Here is a 17,908-nt window from a genome sequence, read left to right as displayed (position 1 = left end):
CTTAGTGTGTAAATGTTACTCCTTCAGTTTCCTCGAGTCCTAGAGAGATACAGTGTGGAAACAGGCCCTTCGGCCCAAGATGCCCACTCAAATCGTTCCCCACTCACCTTAACCCCATGTCCTGTGGTTCTTGATCCCCCAACCCTGGGCAAGAAAGAGACTTTGTGTGTCTACCCGACCTATTCCTCTCATGATTTTGTACACTTGTTTTAAACTATAAGTATCGAGTAAATGATTAATACTACCTGGCTGTGGTGCATGGTGTTACTATGTGACCGCACCTGGAGTATTGTGTGCAGTTTTGGTCACCTAATTTGAGGAAGGACATTCTTGCTATTGAGGGAGTGCAGCGTAGATTCAGCAGGTTAATTCCCGGGATGGCGGAACTGACATATGATGAAAGAATGGGTCGACTGGGCTGATATTCACTAGAATTTAGGAGGATGAGAGCGGATCTTACAGAAACATGGAACGTTTTTAAGAGATTGGACAGGCTTGATGCAGGAAAAATGTTCCCGATGTTGGGGGAGTCCAGAACCAGGGGTCACAGTTTAAGAACAAGGGGTCGGCCATTTAGGACTGAGCTGAGCAAAAACAATTTTTCACCCAGAGAGTTGTAAATCTGTTGACTTCTCTGCCACAGAAAGCATTGGAGGCCAATTCACTGGATGTTTTCAGGAAAGAGTTACTGTAGATATACCTCTTTGGGCTAATCAAGGGATTTGGGGAGAAAGCAGGAACGGGGTACTGGTTTTGGATGATCAGCCATGACTTGCATCTACTTTCTCTGTTTCTACTAGGGTGGATAGTCCCACTTTTGAAAATGATCCAATGCTAATTCTTGATGAAATATTCATCAGTGTGAGGAGGCTTTAAAGTGGGGGGGGGGGGGGGGGGGGGGGGCTACTCATCTTCTGTTTCTTGGGTGAGGGAGCTACTCATCTTCTGATTCATGGGTGAAGGAGCATTGAGGGTGATGTTAATCACAGAGAGTGCAGAATATTAATTTGTCTGCTGCAGATTTAATTACTCAAAGTGCTGTTATTAATTATTGAGATTTGCAGATTAAAGTTGTGGATTTATTAGGATTGGAGAAGTTAATTAAAAGTAGCGATGTTATTTATTCCGATTTATAGTTCCTTGGAAATTATGGTGCTAGTCATATCAATGGTTAATTGGGTGGTGACTGGTATAACTGGCAGTACATGTAGATTGGCTGCAGAAATGGGTGGAGAAATGGCAGATGGAGTTTAATCTGAGTTTCATCCACAATCTATATCAATGAAGGTAGACAAAAGTGCTGGAGAAACTAAGTGGATGCAGCAGCATCTATGGACCGAAGGAAATAGGCAATGTTTTGGCCCAAAACGTTGCCTATTTCCTTTGCTGCATAGATGCTGCTGCACCCGCTGAGTTTCTCCAGCACTTTTGTCTACCTTCGATTTTCCAGCATCTGCAGTTCCTTTTTAAACATCTATATCAATGGTTTGGATGAGAATATAAACAGCAAGATTAGCAAATTTGCAGATGATACAAAAGTTAGTGGTTTTGCAGATAGTGGAGATGGTTGTGAAAGATTGCAGCAGGATCTGGATCGATTGGCCAGGTGGGCGGAGGAATGGTTGATGGAATTTAATGCAAAAAAATGTGAGGTGTTGCATTTTGGGACGTCTAACATGGGCAGGACTTACACAGTGAATGGTAGGCCTCTGGGTAGTGTTGTAGAGCAGCGGTCTCTTCGAGTGCAGGCACATAGCTCCCTGAGGATAGAGTCACAGATAGATCAGGAGGTGAAAAAGACATATGGCACATTGGCCTTCATCAGCCAGAGTATTGATAACAGAAGTTGGGAGGTCATGTTGCAGTTGTATATGACGTTGGTGAGGCCACATTTAGAAATATTGTGTTCAGTTCTGGGCACTGTGTTATAGGAAAGATGTTGCCAAGCTGGAAAGGGTACAGAGAAGATTTACGAGGATGTTGCCAGGACTAGAGGGTCTGTGCTATAGGGAGAGGTTGAGTAGGCTGGGACTCTATCCCTTGGAGCGCAGGATGATGAGGGATGATCTTGTAGAGGTGTAGAAGATCATGAGAGGAATAGATCAGGTAGATACACAGAGTCTCTTGCCCAGAGTAGGTGAATCGAGGACCAGAGGACATAGGTTCAAGGTGAAGGGGTAAAGATTTAATAGGAATCTGAGGGGTAACTTGTTCACACGAAAGGTGGTGTATGTATGGACATATGTATATAAAAGCTGCCAGAGGAGGTAGTTGAGTCTGGGACTATCCCAACATTTAAGAAACAGTTGGACCAGTACATGGAAAGGACAGGTTTGGAGCGATATGGACCAAATGCCGGAAGGTTGAACTAGTGTAGCTGGGACACGTTGGCTGGTGTGGGCAAGTTGGGCTGAAGGGCCTGTTTCCACACTGTTTCACTCTTGGACTCTATGACTCTAAGTGTGAGGTATTGCATTTGGGGAGGTCGAACGTAAGGGGAATAAACACAGTTAGGACACAAAATGCTGGAGTAACTCAGCGAGTCAGGCAGCATCTCTGGAGATAAGGAATAGATGATGTTTCGGGTCGAGACACTTCTTCAGACTGATCGGACTTTACTGGACTTTACCTTGCACTGAATGTTGTTCACATTATTCCCTTTATCATGTATCTGTACACTGTGGATGGCTCGATTGTAATCATGTATTGTCTTTCCACTGACTGGTTAGCACGCAACAAAAGCTTTTCGCTGTACCTCGGTACACGTGACAATAAACTAAACTCATCATGCACAACAATGACTATCACCAGCACCAATGAATCAGTATCACTCACCTACAATCAAATCATATGGAAACAAAGAACTGCAGATGCTGGTTTGCAATTTTAAAAAAAGACACAAAGTGCTGGAGTAACTCAGCAGGTGAGGCAGCATCTCTGGAGAACATAGGAGATATTTTTGTTCGGAGCTCTTCTTCAGACTGATACAGTACGCAGATAATAGAAGTACTCTTAACAGCATTAATGTACAGAGGAATCTTGGGGTCCAAGTCCATAACTTCCTGATGATGGCAACATAAATACATAGACTGGTAAAGAAGGCATATGGTATACTTGCTTTCACAGGTTGGGGTATTGAATATAAGAATCAGGACGTGAAGATGCAGCTTTATAGAACTTTGGTCAGGCCACATTTGGAGTTTTGAATACAGTTCTGGTCGCCCATTGCATGGAGGACGTGGAGGTTTTGGAGAGGGTGCAGAGGTTTATGAGAGTGAATTACAGGGTATTACATAGAAACATAGAAAATAGGTGCTGGAGGAGGACATTCGGCCCTTCGAGCCAGCGCCACCATTCATTGCAATCATGGCTGATCGTCCCCAATCAATAACCTGTCCCTGCCTTCTCCCCATATCCCTTGATTCCACTAGCCCCTAGAGCTCTATCTAACTCTCTCATAAATCCATCCAGTGATTTGGCCTCCACTGCCCTCTGTGGCAGGGAATTCCACAAATTCACAACTCTCTGGGTGAATGTTTTTTCTCACCTGAGTTTTAAATGACCTCCTCTTTATTCTAAGACCCTCGTTCTGGACTCGTCCAACATTGGGAACATTTTTCCTGCATCTAGCTTGTCCAGTCCTTTTGTAATTTTATATGTTTCTATAAGATACCCCTCATCCTTCTAAACTTCAGGGAATACCAGCCTAGTCTTTTCAATCTTTCCTCATATTAGCTAAAAGGGCGAGATTGTACAAACTTTGATTGTTTCCTCTGGAGCGTCAGAGGCTAAGGGGTGTCCTGGTGGAAGTCTATAACATTATCAGAGGAATACAAAGAGGACACAGTCAGGACCTTTTCCCTGGGTGGAAAGGTCAAGGGTCAGAGGACATCGTTTTAAGATGAAAGGTAAATGTTTAAAGGAGATGTGTGAGGCAAAATATTTGACACATCGAGTGGTGGGTGCCTGAAATGCGCTGCCAAGGGTGGCAATGGAGGTACATATCGTAGAAGGGTTTAAGAGGCTTTTAAATGTAGGCTGTGGGCCCAGCATCAAAAATGTGTCTATAAAACAACTTTCGTCACCCATGTCACGGAACTACATGAAATGTTGCACAGGTTTAGATAAATTATAATTGAGAAGGAAGTCATAACTCGTCAGTACCAAAAGTTGTACATTAATTAATTAAACTAATTGGAAAATGAGATCGGAAAAGTAAGCGCCGTCTAGTGTCCAATGCCCATATTACAACATGGGGAGCCTAATTCCGTATTGCAGTCTCTTTAAACCATATATTATTATACCATCTATATATATATATATATATATATATATATGACTTGTGAATATGACTGTAATCATATATAATTATGTATATTTATATAATATAAAAATAATATTAATATAATTGTGAGGTTTTTTTTAATGGGACTGTTCTTGAACCAGCCCTTAATGGGTGAGGGCAGTTCCTGTAGGTTCCCCCGTTCATTGAACCCCACTGACTGCCAGTGTGCAAAGTGGGCATCACCCCCATAGTGGGACTGGGGCAGTGCCAGGCTGTGGGAAGGCTAAGGCAGGAAAATGCTTAACTCGCCCCCTTCTAAAGCTGCCCACGGCTGGAGCTGGAGCGGCATTGGGACCGGCTGCGGGCTCTGTATGGGGCCAGGACTCTGTACGTGTGGCCCCACAGCACATCCACCTTGACCAGCATGCCCTTCTGGATCATCATGGTGATGATAGTGGGGAGCAGCACTGCCCTGCACACCGCCCGGGCCGCCTTCAGCACCCCAATAGTGTCGGATCTGTCAGACCGCCCGCACGCTTGCTGCAACACCGGCAGCATGGCAGCCCGACCGACCCCTCGCTTCACCCACCGGAGGCCCGGCCTGACACTCACCAACCCGGCGGTGGCGCGCCCCAACTCTCAACACCCACCGGCGGCCTGACGGCCCGACAGCCAGACCGATCCTCAGCAGCATCCATCGGCCCACTGACAAGCCCGACTGACTGATTGACCGACTGACTGACTGACTGACTGACCCTAACCCTAGCTCTACATTTAGTTATTTATCATTTTTATTTAACAGTTCACATGATAACTTTATAAAGATAAATCAATTGAGAAACAAAATGATCAGTAAGGTTAGCATTACCTTTATTCCTTGGAAACCTTGTTATTGTTTTGATGTAATGAGGAGGCAGCCATGATCCCAGGGTCCTCGCTGCCTAGTGACCATAAAACAAAGCGCGGGATTGCTCAATTTGTGTCCGACCTCAATGTCAAGCGTGCATTGATTGGGCAATTACTACTCGGAAAATTTGAGGTTTTTCTCATATTTCTTAAAAATGTGCAGGTTTTGGTCTTGACGAGTTTCAGGTATGATTTATATAATATTTTTACATAATATGTTAAACACTGAGGTAGTTCTGTGAGTTGTGTCACGAACCTGAACGAAAAAGCTGCTCGGCCCACAGCCTAATGGGCACATGGATGTGAGAGTATGGAGTGGGTATGAATCACGTGCTGGCAGATGAGATCAGTTTAGCTTGGTATCATGTCCAGCAATGGACATTGTGGATCGAAGGGCCAGAGATGGTGTTTTACAAAAAAAGTCACAAAATGCCGGAGTAACTCAGTGGGTCAGGCAGCCTCTCTGGAGAACAAGGATAGGCGATATTTTGGGTCGGGACCTTCCTTCCGTCTCCTGTACATGTTCTCCAGAGATGCCATCTAGATTTTGCTATGTTCTATAGATTAATTGATATAAATGTTGATTGCTAGTGTCTGTGGGATTCTCGGTTTTTGTTAATGAGCCAATAAATGTAGGTAGAACAAACATCCTTTACTGAAGGCAGTAATTCGTAATTGGATTGCAGTGTCCGGGCACCACAGTGAACCATGATGTATTCACCATGTACTCCGTCCTTAACTTCTGAGTATAGAAGTTGGGATGTAATGTTAAAATTGTACAAGGCATTGGTGAGGCCAATTCTGGAGTATGGTGTACAATTTTGGTCGCCTTATTATAGGAAGGATGTCAACAAAATAGAGAGAGTACAGAGGAGATTTACTAGAATGTTGCCTGGGTTTAATATGAACCATATAACCATATAACAATTACAGCACGGAAACAGGCCATCTCGGCCCTACAAGTCCATGCCGAACAAATTTTTTTCCCCTTAGTCCCACCTGCCTGCACTCGTACCATAACCCTCCATTCCCTTCTCGTCCATATGCCTATCCAATTTATTTTTAAATGATACCAATGAACCTGCCTCCACCACTTCCACTGGGAGCTCATTCCACACCGCCACCACTCTCTGCGTAAAGAAGTTCCCTCTCATATTACCCCTAAACTTCTGTCCCTTAATTCTGAAGTCATGTCCTCTTGTTTGAATCTTCCCTATTCTCAAAGGGAAAAGCTTGTCCACATCAACTCTGTTTCAGCAACTAAGTTACAGAGAAAAGTTGAACAAGTTAGGGCTTTATTCTTTGGAGCGCAGAAGGTTAAGGGGGGACTTGATAGAGGTTTTTAAAATGATGAGAGGGATAGACAGAGTTGACGTGGAAAAGCTTTTCCCACTGAGAGTAGGGAAGATTCAAACAAGGGGACATGACATGAGAATTAAGGGACTGAAGTTTAGGGGTAACATGAGGGGAACTTCTTTACTCAGAGAGTGGTAGCTGTGTGCAATGAGCTTCCAGTGAAGGTGGTGGAGGCAGGTTCGTTTTTATCATTTAAAAATAAATTGGATAGTTATATGGATGGGAAGGGAATGGAGGGTTATGGTCTGAGCGCAGATATATGGGACTAGGGGAGATTATGTGTTCGGCACGGACTAGAAGGGTCGAGATGGCCTGTTTCCGTGCTGTAAATGTTATATGGTTATATGGTTATATGGTTAAAGGTACACTGTCCTTAAAGGTGCCCTTCCTAATTAACTGAATTAACCATTAGGATCAGAGGTTCAGAACATTGAAAGCATTATTGTTAATGACTACAGAGGTCATAGAGCGATACAGTGTGGAAACAGACCCTATGGTCCATCTTGCCCACGCCGGCCATCATGTCCCATCTACACTATCTCCACCTACCTGCATTTGGCCCATATCCCTCTAAACCTGTCCTATCCATGTACCTGTCATAATGTTTCTTAAATGTTGGGGTAGTCCCAGCCTCAACTACCTCCTCTGGCAGCTTGTTCCATACACCCACCGACCCTCTGCATGGAAAAGTGACCCCTCAGATTCCTATTAAATCTTTTCCCCTTCACCTTAAACCTATGTCCTCTGGTCCTCGATTCCCCTACTCTGGTGTTGGTGAATGGGAATGATGCTGGGGGGCTGTTTATTGGGATAGAAAACAAGTACTGAGTATAGAGGACATGCTGATCATTGAGAGTGGGGATGTGGGAGAGACGGAGAGGGAGAGCGGGGGGGAGAGAGAGAGAGAGAGAGAGAGAGAGATGTGTGAGAGAGAGGGCAGAAATGTCGGAGAGATTAGGATTTGGGTTGGATCCTGACTACGGGTGCTGTCTGTACGGAGTTTGTACGTTCTCCCCGTGATCTTCGTGGGTTTCCTCCGGGTGCTCCGGTTTCCTCCCACACTCCAAAGACGTGTAGGTTTGTAGGTTAATTGGCTGGGTATAAGTGTAAATTGCCCCTAATGTGTGTAGGTCTAATTGTAATTTATACTGGTTAGCTTGGTGTGTTGGTACATTGTCCCTAATCGCTGGTAGGCATGAACCCAGTGGGCCGAAGGGCCTATTTCTGTGCTGTATTTCTAAACTAAACTAAACTATTTGCTTGAGGAACTCAGCAGGTTGAGCAGATCTGGCACAGTTCAGTACAGTCTTAGCACACAGGCACACATCCTGTACTGTCCCAGTTCTCAAATCACAGGGGATTGTTGCTCAGAAGGATTAATATTTCCACACCTTTAGTTTAGTTTAGAGATGCAGCGCAGAAACAGGCCCTTCGGTCCACCGAGGCCGCACCGACCAGCGATCCCCGCTGTTTATGAATGATCCACAGCAACACACATAGTGAAGATCAATCTTTATTCCACAGGCTAACAGGAACATTCAAACAGCCAGCCATTCTCGTCTGGCTCTGCTGGCTTGAGAGAGTGAGCAAGCGAGCTGGCTGACCTTGCTCGTGTAAAGCTGTGTAGTACTGTAATACCATGTAAAGGGTGGCATGCACATATGTGTAGTGGAGATTATAAATGGCATGAATTAATAATGGTTTATCTACATTCTTTCTCTTAAAGAAGCAAAGCATATATAGAGTGGTTAGTAGAGAGACGTTGGGATGACTGCCTTATGTCCTTTCATTATCACACCGTCTTGAGAAGGCAGGTGGGATCAATGATGGACTCTGCCGGGGTCACCACGTGTGTTACCGCATCGGTATGCTCTGGGGTGTAGTAGAAATCCTGTGCTCGCAGGGCAGCCTCTGTGCCTGCTACGTTGAGGCGTGGGTTCAAATCCCACTTCTGACACCATGTTTATGAATGATCCACAGCAACAAACATAATGAAGATCAATCTTTAGTCCACAGGCAAACAGGAACATTCAAACAGCCAGCCATTCTTGTTTAGAGCCGCTGGCTTGAGAGAGAGAGAGAGAGAGAGAGTGATCAAGAGCGAGCTGGCTGGCTGACCTTGCTAGTGTAAAGCAGTGTAGTACCGTAATACCATGTAATGGGTGGCATGCACATATGTGTAGTGGAGATTATAAATGGCATGGATTAATAATGGTTAATCTACACCCGCACATTAACACTATCCTACACAAATTAGGGACAATTTACACTTATACCAAGCCAATTAACCTCCAAACATGTACGTCTTTGGAGTGTGGGAGTGAAGATATCGGAGAAAACCCACGTGGGTCACATGGAAAACGTACAAACTCCGCACAGGCAGCACCCGTAGTCAGGATTGAACCCGGGTCTCCGGCGCTGCAAGCGCTGTAAAGGCAGCAACTCTACCGCTGTGCCACCGTGCCACCCACTAAAACATCTCTCTCACACTCACCTCTCACCTAAACATTCACCACCTGTCGATTAACATCCCAATTCCCAAAGGAAGACACACTTACAAAAGTTAACATCTCCACTCTTATAATTAACAAGTCCCTTTGCACAGGATTAACGTATGCACTCTCATTAATTAATAGTTTTGGTCTTAGCTGTATCATGCAGAACAATATCACATTATTCAAGAAGAAGGGTTTCGGCCCGAAACGTTGCCTATTTCCTTCGCTCCATAGATGCTGCTGCACCCACTGAGTTTCTCCAGCATTTTTGTCTACCTTGGATTTTCCAGCATCTGCAGTTCCTTCTTAATCACATTATCAATACATGACTATCACTCACTCACAAGCGTGTAATATACAAACAAGGAACTGCAGATGCAGGGTACAAAAAAAGACATAAAGTGCTGGAGTAATTCAGCAGGTCAGGCAGCATTTCTGGAGAACATGGATACGTGATGTTTCAGGTCGGGACCTTTCTTCCATTACTTGGAGTATTGCGTACAGTTCTGGTCACCACATTACAGGAAGGATGTGGAGGCTTTGGAGAGGGTGGGTGCAGAGGAGGTTTACCAGAATGATGCCTGGATTAGTGGGTTTTAGCCACAGTTAGAGAGGTTGGACAGCCTTGGATTGTTATCACAGCAATGTCAGACATTGAGGGGAGATTTGATAGAAGTATAGACAGGGTAGACAGTCAGAACCTTTTTCCCCAGGGTGGAAATGTCCAACACTAGAAGGCAGAGCTATAAGGTGAGAGGGGGAAAGTTTAATGTAGATGTGCGGGGCAAGTTTATATACCCAGAGAGTGGTGGAGGCATGGAAAGCATTGCCTGGGGTGGTGTGGCAGATATGATAGTGAGGTTTAAGAAGCTTTTAGATAGGCACATGGAAGGGATATGGTTAATGTGCAGGCGTGTGAGATCAGTTTAACGTGGCATCATGTTCGGCACAAACGGTGCAGGCCGAAGGGCCCGTTCCTGTGCTGTACTGTTCTATGTTCAATACCACAATAGACGATAGACATTAGGTTCAGGAGGAGGCCATTTGGCCCTTCTAACCAGTACCGCCATTCAATGTGATCATGGCTGATCATCCACAATCAGTACCCCGTTCCTGCCTTCTCCACATATCTCCTGACTCCGCTATCTTTAAGAGCCCTATCTAGCTCTCTCTTGAGAGCATCCAGAGAACCGGCCTCCACCGCCCTCCGAGGCAGAGAATTCCACAGACTCACAACTCTCTGTGATAAAAAGTGTTTCCTCATCTCCGTTCTAAATGGCTTACTCCTTATTCTTAAACTGTGGCCCCTGGTTCTGGACTCCCAGAACCACCTTGAATCTTAATAACATCTCCAATCTAGACTAACACCACCATTTTCAATAATGAACCCCCTCAATTTTCAACAACAAATATCAACATTCTATATCGTAGAAACCTAGAAACATAGACAATAGGTGCAGGAGTAGGCCATTCGGTCCTTCAAGCCAGCACTGCCATTCATTGTGATCATAGCTGACCATCCACAATCAGTAACCTGTGCCTGCCTTCTCCCTATATCCCTGTTTCCCCTAGCCCCAAGAGCTCTATCGAACTCTTTTAAATTAATTCAGTGAATTGGCCTCCTCTGCCTTCTGTAGCAGAGAATTCCACAAATTCACAACTCTCTGGGTGAACGATCTTTCTCATCTCAGTTTTAAATGGCCTCCTCTTTTTTCTTAGACTGTGGCCCCTGGTTCTGGACTCCCCTAACATTGGGAACATTTTTCCTTCATCTAGCTTGTCCAGTCCTTATCGCCACCCCATTTCTCCTCCCCCCCTTCCCCTTCCCCCCCATCTCCCTCCCCCTGGCTTTACACTTCACTTCTCTCAGTATTTAATATTCTGTTGCCTCCTTTGTCACTTACTCTGCCCTATCTGCCAATCTCCCCCCTCAACTGTATCCACCTGTCACTTGGGTAGGAAGGAACTGCAGATTCTGGTTTATACCGAAGATTGATGCTGGAGTAACTCAGCTGGTCAGGCAGCGTCTCTGGAGAAAAGGAATAGATATCACGACCCAAAACATCACCCTTTCCTTCTCTCCAGAGATGCTGCCTGACCTGCTGAGTTACTTCAGCTTTTTGTGTACATCACAGGCATTGATTTCTTTTCTCCAGATATACTGCATGACCCACTGAGTTACTCCAGCATTTTGTGCCTATCCATCTATCACTTGCCAGGCTTTGTCCCACCCCCACTTCTCTATTCCAGCTTTCTCCCCCACTACTCCATCAGTTTGAGGAAAGACCCCAACCTGAAATGTCGTCTGTCCATTCCCTCCACAGATGCTGCCTTTTTAATATTTTCAATGACTGGAACAGTTAGTGATTGGAACAATCACAATAATCCATTATCAGAAATTAGCACATGTCATAATTTTTAATCAAACCTCCAATGACAATTAACGGTAGGACAGTGCAATGGTGCAGCGGTAGAGTTGACCATCACAGCGCCAGAGACACAGGTTAGAAAACATAGAAAATAGATGTAGCACTTTCGAGCCAGCACCGCCATTTAATATGATCATCCAAAATCAGTACCCCGTTCCTGCTTTCTCCCCATATCCCTTAATTCTGTTAGCCCTAAGAGATCTATCTAACTCTCTCTTGAAAACATCCAGTGAATTGGCCTCCACTGCCTTCTGTGTTAGAGAATTCCACAGATTCACAACTCTCTGAGTGAAAAGGTTTTTCCTCATCTCAGTCCTTAATGGCCTACCCTTATTCTTAAACTGTGACCCCTGGTTCTGGACTCCCCCAAACATTGGGAACATGTTTCCTGCATCTAGCCTATCCAATCCTCTAAGAATGTTATATGTTTCTACAAGACCCCCTCTCATCCTATTAAATCCCAGTGAATACAAGCCCAATCAACCCATTCTTTCATCATATGTCAGTCCTGCCATCACGAGAATTAAAGGGGTTGTCCCACCAGCATGCGATAGCATGCATCTAGCGCGACCAAACGTGATCGCTTGAGGCGTCCGGCCTCGCAGGGCCAGTCCCACTTCGATCGGCGGAGGCGTATGGAGTTGTGCGCGGCTGGTCCCAACATTGCGTGGGGCTCCAAAAATATTGCACTGTTCGAAAATCCCGCGCGACAACGGCCTGTCGGCCCGCAGCCATATTGAGGGCGTACGCAGCTTCTCGATGGGCGTACGCAGCGTCTTGACGTCGTACGCAGCGTCTTGATGTTGTACGCAGCGTCTTGACGGCGTACGCCTAGCGCGTGGCGTTGCGCGATGACGTCACCGCCCGACGCCGTGTGACGTCCAAATTCAGTCGTCTCGCCTCCTGCCTAGCTCATTGGTGAGTATGATGTTGGGACCAGACCCGCACAACTCCAGACGGCTCCGCGGTTCGAATTGGGACTGGCAACGCAATCGCATACTGGTGGGACAGGCCCTTTACCTGATGAACCTACGCTGCACTCCCTCAATAGCAATAATGTCCTTCCTCAAATTAGGAGACCAAAAATGCACACAATACTCCAGGTGTGGTCTCACCAGGGCCCTGTACATCTGCAGTAGGACATCCTTGCTCCTAAACTATAGGATTTGTTTTAAAATTATTTTATTTACTTTTAAATTCCTAAGTGGTCTTGCCCCGTCCTACCTATCTGAGCTTCTTCACCCTTATTCGCCCTCCCGCTCTCTCAGGTCAGATGATCAGCTGCTCCTGATTGAGCCAAAGACTAAGCGGAAGCTCAGAGGGGACCGTGCCTTTGCTGTGTCGGCTCCGAGATTGTGGAATGAATTGCCTCTGCACGTTAAACAGGCCCCTTCTCTAGCTGTTTTTAAATCACTCCTGAAGACATATCTATTCTCCGTGGCCTTTGTAGACCAGTGAGGTGTTGAATTGTTTATTAACTTTATTTGCTTGCTTTTGCTGCGTTGTTCGTACTCGTGTTTTATGTTTTTTTTAATTTATTGTTTGGATTTTTGTATGTAATTTATGCGCCTCGTGTTAGTTATATGTTCTGTTGTTCTGCCTATTGTATGATGTCTTGCTTGTTTTCTTTTTTCTGTACAGCACTTTGGTCAGCTTTGGTTGTTTTTAAGGTGCTTAACAAATAAAGTTGTTATTATTATTATTAAACTCAAATCCTCTCGCAATGAAGACCAACTTGGCTTTCTTCACTGCCTGCTGTACCTGCATGCTTAATTTCAGTGACTGATGTACAAGCATACCCAGTTCTCGTTGCACCTCCCTTTTTCCTAATCTGACACCATTCAGATAATGTGCAGGAAAAAACTGCAGATGCTGGTTTAAATCGAAGGTGGACACAAAATGCTGGAGTAACTCAGCGGGTCAGGCAGCATTTCTGGAATCTGAAGAAGGGTCTCGATCCAAAACGTCACCCATTCCTTCTCTCCAGAGATGCTGCCTGACCCGCTGAGTTACTCCAGCATTTTGTGTCTACCTACCATTCAGATAATAATCTGCTTCTTGTTCTTGCCATCAAAGTGGATAACCTCACATTTGTCCACATTATACTGCATCTGCCCACTCACCCAACCTATCCAAGTCACCCTGCAGCCTCATAGCATCTTCGATCCCGACCACGGGTGCTGTCTGTACGGAGTTTGTACGTTCTCTCCGTGACCATGTGAGTTTTCTCCAAGATCTTTGGTTTCCTCCCACACTCCAAAGACGTACAGGTTTGTAGGTTAATTGGCTTGGTATAAATATAAAGTTGTCTCTAGTGTGTGTAGGTTAGTGTCAATGTGCGGGGATCGCTGGTCGGTGCGGACTCGGTGGGCTGAAGGGCCTGTTTCCGAGCTGTATCTATAAACTAAACCAAGCTAAACTAACCGTAAAACTTTCAATAATCAACCTGTTCCTCTCAATAATGTAACCGCCCCTCCATTCTGTAATCAACATTACCAATGTGAATCTCTGCTGTCAGGAATTAACACCCAACTCTCAATTATCAACTCCTCCCTTCCCAGTAATTATATTATCAACTCTCCCTAATTAACTCGAGGATTTCAGTAAAATGTTACCTTCACACAATGAATATTCTCCAGCCTCGATAATTAACGATGATGCTGAATGGTTCCCTCTTCCTCTCTCAATTAACATGTCTTGATGCATTCATGGCTGTTCTACAATAGATGCTCATCAGATATTCTGTCATGAAAATCAGTAAAAAACTGCAGATTCCAAAACGAGAACAGAAAATGCCGGGAACACTCAGCAGATCAGGCAGAATCTGTGGAAAGAGAACAGGGTGGTATGGTGGCACAGCGGTAGAGTTGCTGCCTTACAGCGCCAGAGACCCGGGTTTGGTCATAGAAACATGGAAAATAGGTGCAGGAGGAGGCCATTCGGCCCTTCGAGCCAGCACCGCCATTCATTGTGATCCTGACAATGGATGCTGTCTTTTTAGTTTAGTTTATAAATACAGCACAGAAACAGGCCCTTCTGCCCACCAGGTCCGTACCGACCATTGATTCCTGCACGTTAACACTATCCGACAATTTTTACGTTTACCAAGCCAATTAACCTACAAACCTGTACATGTTTGGAGTGTGGGTGGAAACCGAAGATCTTGGAGAAAGCCCACGCAGGTCACGGGAAGAACGTACAAACTCCGTACAGACAGCACCCGTAATCGGGATCGAACCAGGGTCTCCAGCGCTGCATTCGCTGTAAGGCAGCAACTCTAACGCTGCGCCACCGTGATCTCTACGTGGCTGCGTGGGTTTTCGCCAGGTGCTCTGGTTTCCTCCCACACACCAAAGAAAAATGGGTTTATGGGTCAATTGGATTTGGTAAAATTGTAAATTGTCCCTAGTGTAAAGGATTTTGCTAGTGTACTGGGATCGCTGGTTAGCGCAGGCTCGATGTACACACTAGGGGAACATTTACAGTGGCCAATGAACCTACAAATCCGCACATCTTTAGGATGTGGGAGGAAACCAGAGCACCCGGGGAAAACCCATACGGTCACAAGGAGATCATGCAAACTCCACACAAACAGCATCCGATGTCAGGATTGAACCTGGGTCTCTGGTGCTATGAGATAGCAGCTCTAATTGCTGAGGGGAATCCGGAAATCGCGGAGAAAATCTACGCGGTCAAAGGGAAACGTACAAACTCCATACAGTCAGCGCCCGTAGTCGGGACCAAACCGGGTCTCTGGTGCTGTAAGCGCTGTAAGCGCTGTAAGACTCTACCGCTGCGCCACCGTGCAGCCTGTTAGTCCTATTAGAAACAGGCAGCAAGTTTTCTCCACTGAAACCTTGAAATGTTGCAGCTTTCTGGAATTATTTAAACAGAAAAGATTGCTGTTGTAGCAATTCATCAAGTGGGGTCTTGATTGGGATGTCAGTGAAGGCAGGTTAGGCAGTGAAGGCAGGTTACTGACAATTCCAGGTACCATGTTTGAAGTGAGCTGTCATATCCTGTCACCACATCATGCAAACTTTTCAACGAATGTCCGGAAGATCTTGCGATTGACAACAGATCCTCATAGGATGCTACAGGATGGATGTCATTAAGCTAGAGGTGCAGTGAAAAGCTTTTGTTGCGTTCCAACTAGTCAGCAGAAAGACAATCCATGATTGCCAACAATCCATTTACAGTGAATAGATTCATGATAAGAGAATAGTTAAAAAAGTTGCTGTAGAATAGAGATTTAAGAGCGCGGAGCGATTGTGGTCGTAGACCTGCGTCTGTGGCTAACACGCAAAGAGTCGCCTGGGTCGGGCGCCATCTTGGAAAAAAGAGAGCAGAGAAGATCTATGAGGATGTTGCCAGGACCTGAGGGCCTGGGCTATAGGGGGAGGTTAAGGAGGCTAGGAGTTTATTCTTTGGAGCGCAGGAGGTTGAGGGGAGATCTTATAGAGGTTTATTAAACCACTAGACTAAGTGTCACACAGGAGGCCTGACCCCCCAATGCAACCCATTCTTCATTGCAATATTCCACCATGGTGTGGGGGAGGGGTTGGCGTGGAGGAGCGGAGAGGGGGTGGCGTGGGGGGGGGGAGGGTGGCCGGGGTTGTGGGGGTCATGGATGGTGTGGTTTGGGGGGTGGTCATGGGTGGTGTGGTTTGGGGGGGGGGTATGGGGGATGGGTGGTGTGGGGGGGGGGGTGGTGTTGGGGCCGTGCAGGGGGGTGGTGTGGGATGGAGTGGGGGGTGGTGTGTGTGGATGGAGGGTGGGGGGTGGTGTGGGAGGGATGGTGTTGGGGGGGGGTGGGGGGGTGTGGTGCGGTGTTGGAGGAGTGGGGGGGGGGGGTGGGACCGACTCAGGGGGAGGGGGCCGGGGGGGAAGGGACCCACTCAGCGGCCCCATACAGCGGCTTAGTTGACTCCACACAGTGACTTTCCCGACTCCACTCTTGTGAATCAGCACTTGTGGACTCAGCCCCGCCTCCTGGGCTTTATTCTCCAGTGGGTGCCAGAAGGGGTGTTACCTTCATGGTGACTGACAGGACAGAAGACCAATCTGCTGATCTCACAATTTTTTAACCTTCATATCTTTTGTAATCTTCCACCGATCGGAACAAAACTTGGTATACTTGGAGGAGAGGAGAACGGTGACTGAGGTGGCGAAATAATCTTAGCGATAAGGGGTACCGTTTTTGGGAAAATGTTTAATAAAAAGCAAACCGGAAGTGGTCAAGATGAGAGATTTAGGAATAGTATAGATGGATGAGGGAAATTGAAATTTGTGTTTAGTTTAGAGATACAGCCAGGAAACAAGCCCTTTGGACCACCGAGTCCGCACCGACCAGTGATCCCTGCACATTAACACTATCCTACACACACTAGGGACAATTTACACACACACAAAGCCAATTAACCAACAAATCTGTACGCATTTGGAGTGTGGGAGGAAACCGTAGATCTCGGAGAAAGTCCACGCAGGTCACGGGGAGAACGTACAAACTCCGTACAGACAGCGCCCGTCGTCAGGATCGAACCCGGATCTCTGGCGCTGCAAGCTCTGTATGGCAGCAACTCTACCGCTGCGCCACCGTGCTGCCCATTACGTGCAAGCACTCAGCTGGTCAGGCAGCATCTATGGAGAGAAAAACAGTTTATCATTATGTTGACACAAGGCGCTGGAGTAACTCAGCAAGTCAGGCAGCATCGCTGGAGAATGGCTAGATGACGTTTCGGGTTGGGACTCATCTTCAGACTGATCAGACTGATTTAATAGCCTGATGGCTGTCGGGAAGAAGCTGTTCCTGAACCTGGACATTCCAATGCTAACTTACCAACCTCTCCTCTTAGCTTCCGTATAAACCTCAACTGATCCAAACTCAGCTGCCAATGATTCATTAACATTATCTCCCCTCGTGGCCTCTCAGATACTGTATAACCACATCTTTATTTCTATGTTTTACTGTGTTTAAAAGTGAACATTCAGTTGTTAGGCAGCATCTGCAGAGAGAGAAACTAAGTCAACGTTCACCCTTCTCTGCAAAACGTCTGCATTCTCCGGCTTCTGATCAAAGTGATCAACCTGTAATGTTAAGAACAAGGAACTGTAGGTGCTGGTTTACAAATAAATCACACAACATGCTGTAGTAACTCAGCAGGTCAGGCTGCATCTCTGGAGAACATGGATAGATGAGATTTCGGTTTGGCGACTGAAAGATAGAAAAGGCCCGGAACAAAGCAGGGCTGGCAACAGGTGACAGAGTCTCCAGAGATACTGCCTGACCCACTGGGTTACTCCAGTACCGTGCGTTTTGTATTGGTGTTAGTTTATTATTGTCACGTGGAACATAATACAGTGAAAGGCTTTGTTTGCGTGCAGTCCAGTCAAATCATACTGTACACGAGTACACATGTACACATCAATGGACACAT

This window comes from Leucoraja erinacea, chromosome 36 (genome assembly GCF_028641065.1).
Source record: "Leucoraja erinacea ecotype New England chromosome 36, Leri_hhj_1, whole genome shotgun sequence".
NCBI lineage: Eukaryota > Metazoa > Chordata > Chondrichthyes > Rajiformes > Rajidae > Leucoraja > Leucoraja erinaceus.
Note: the sequence above shows the minus strand (reverse complement) of the source record.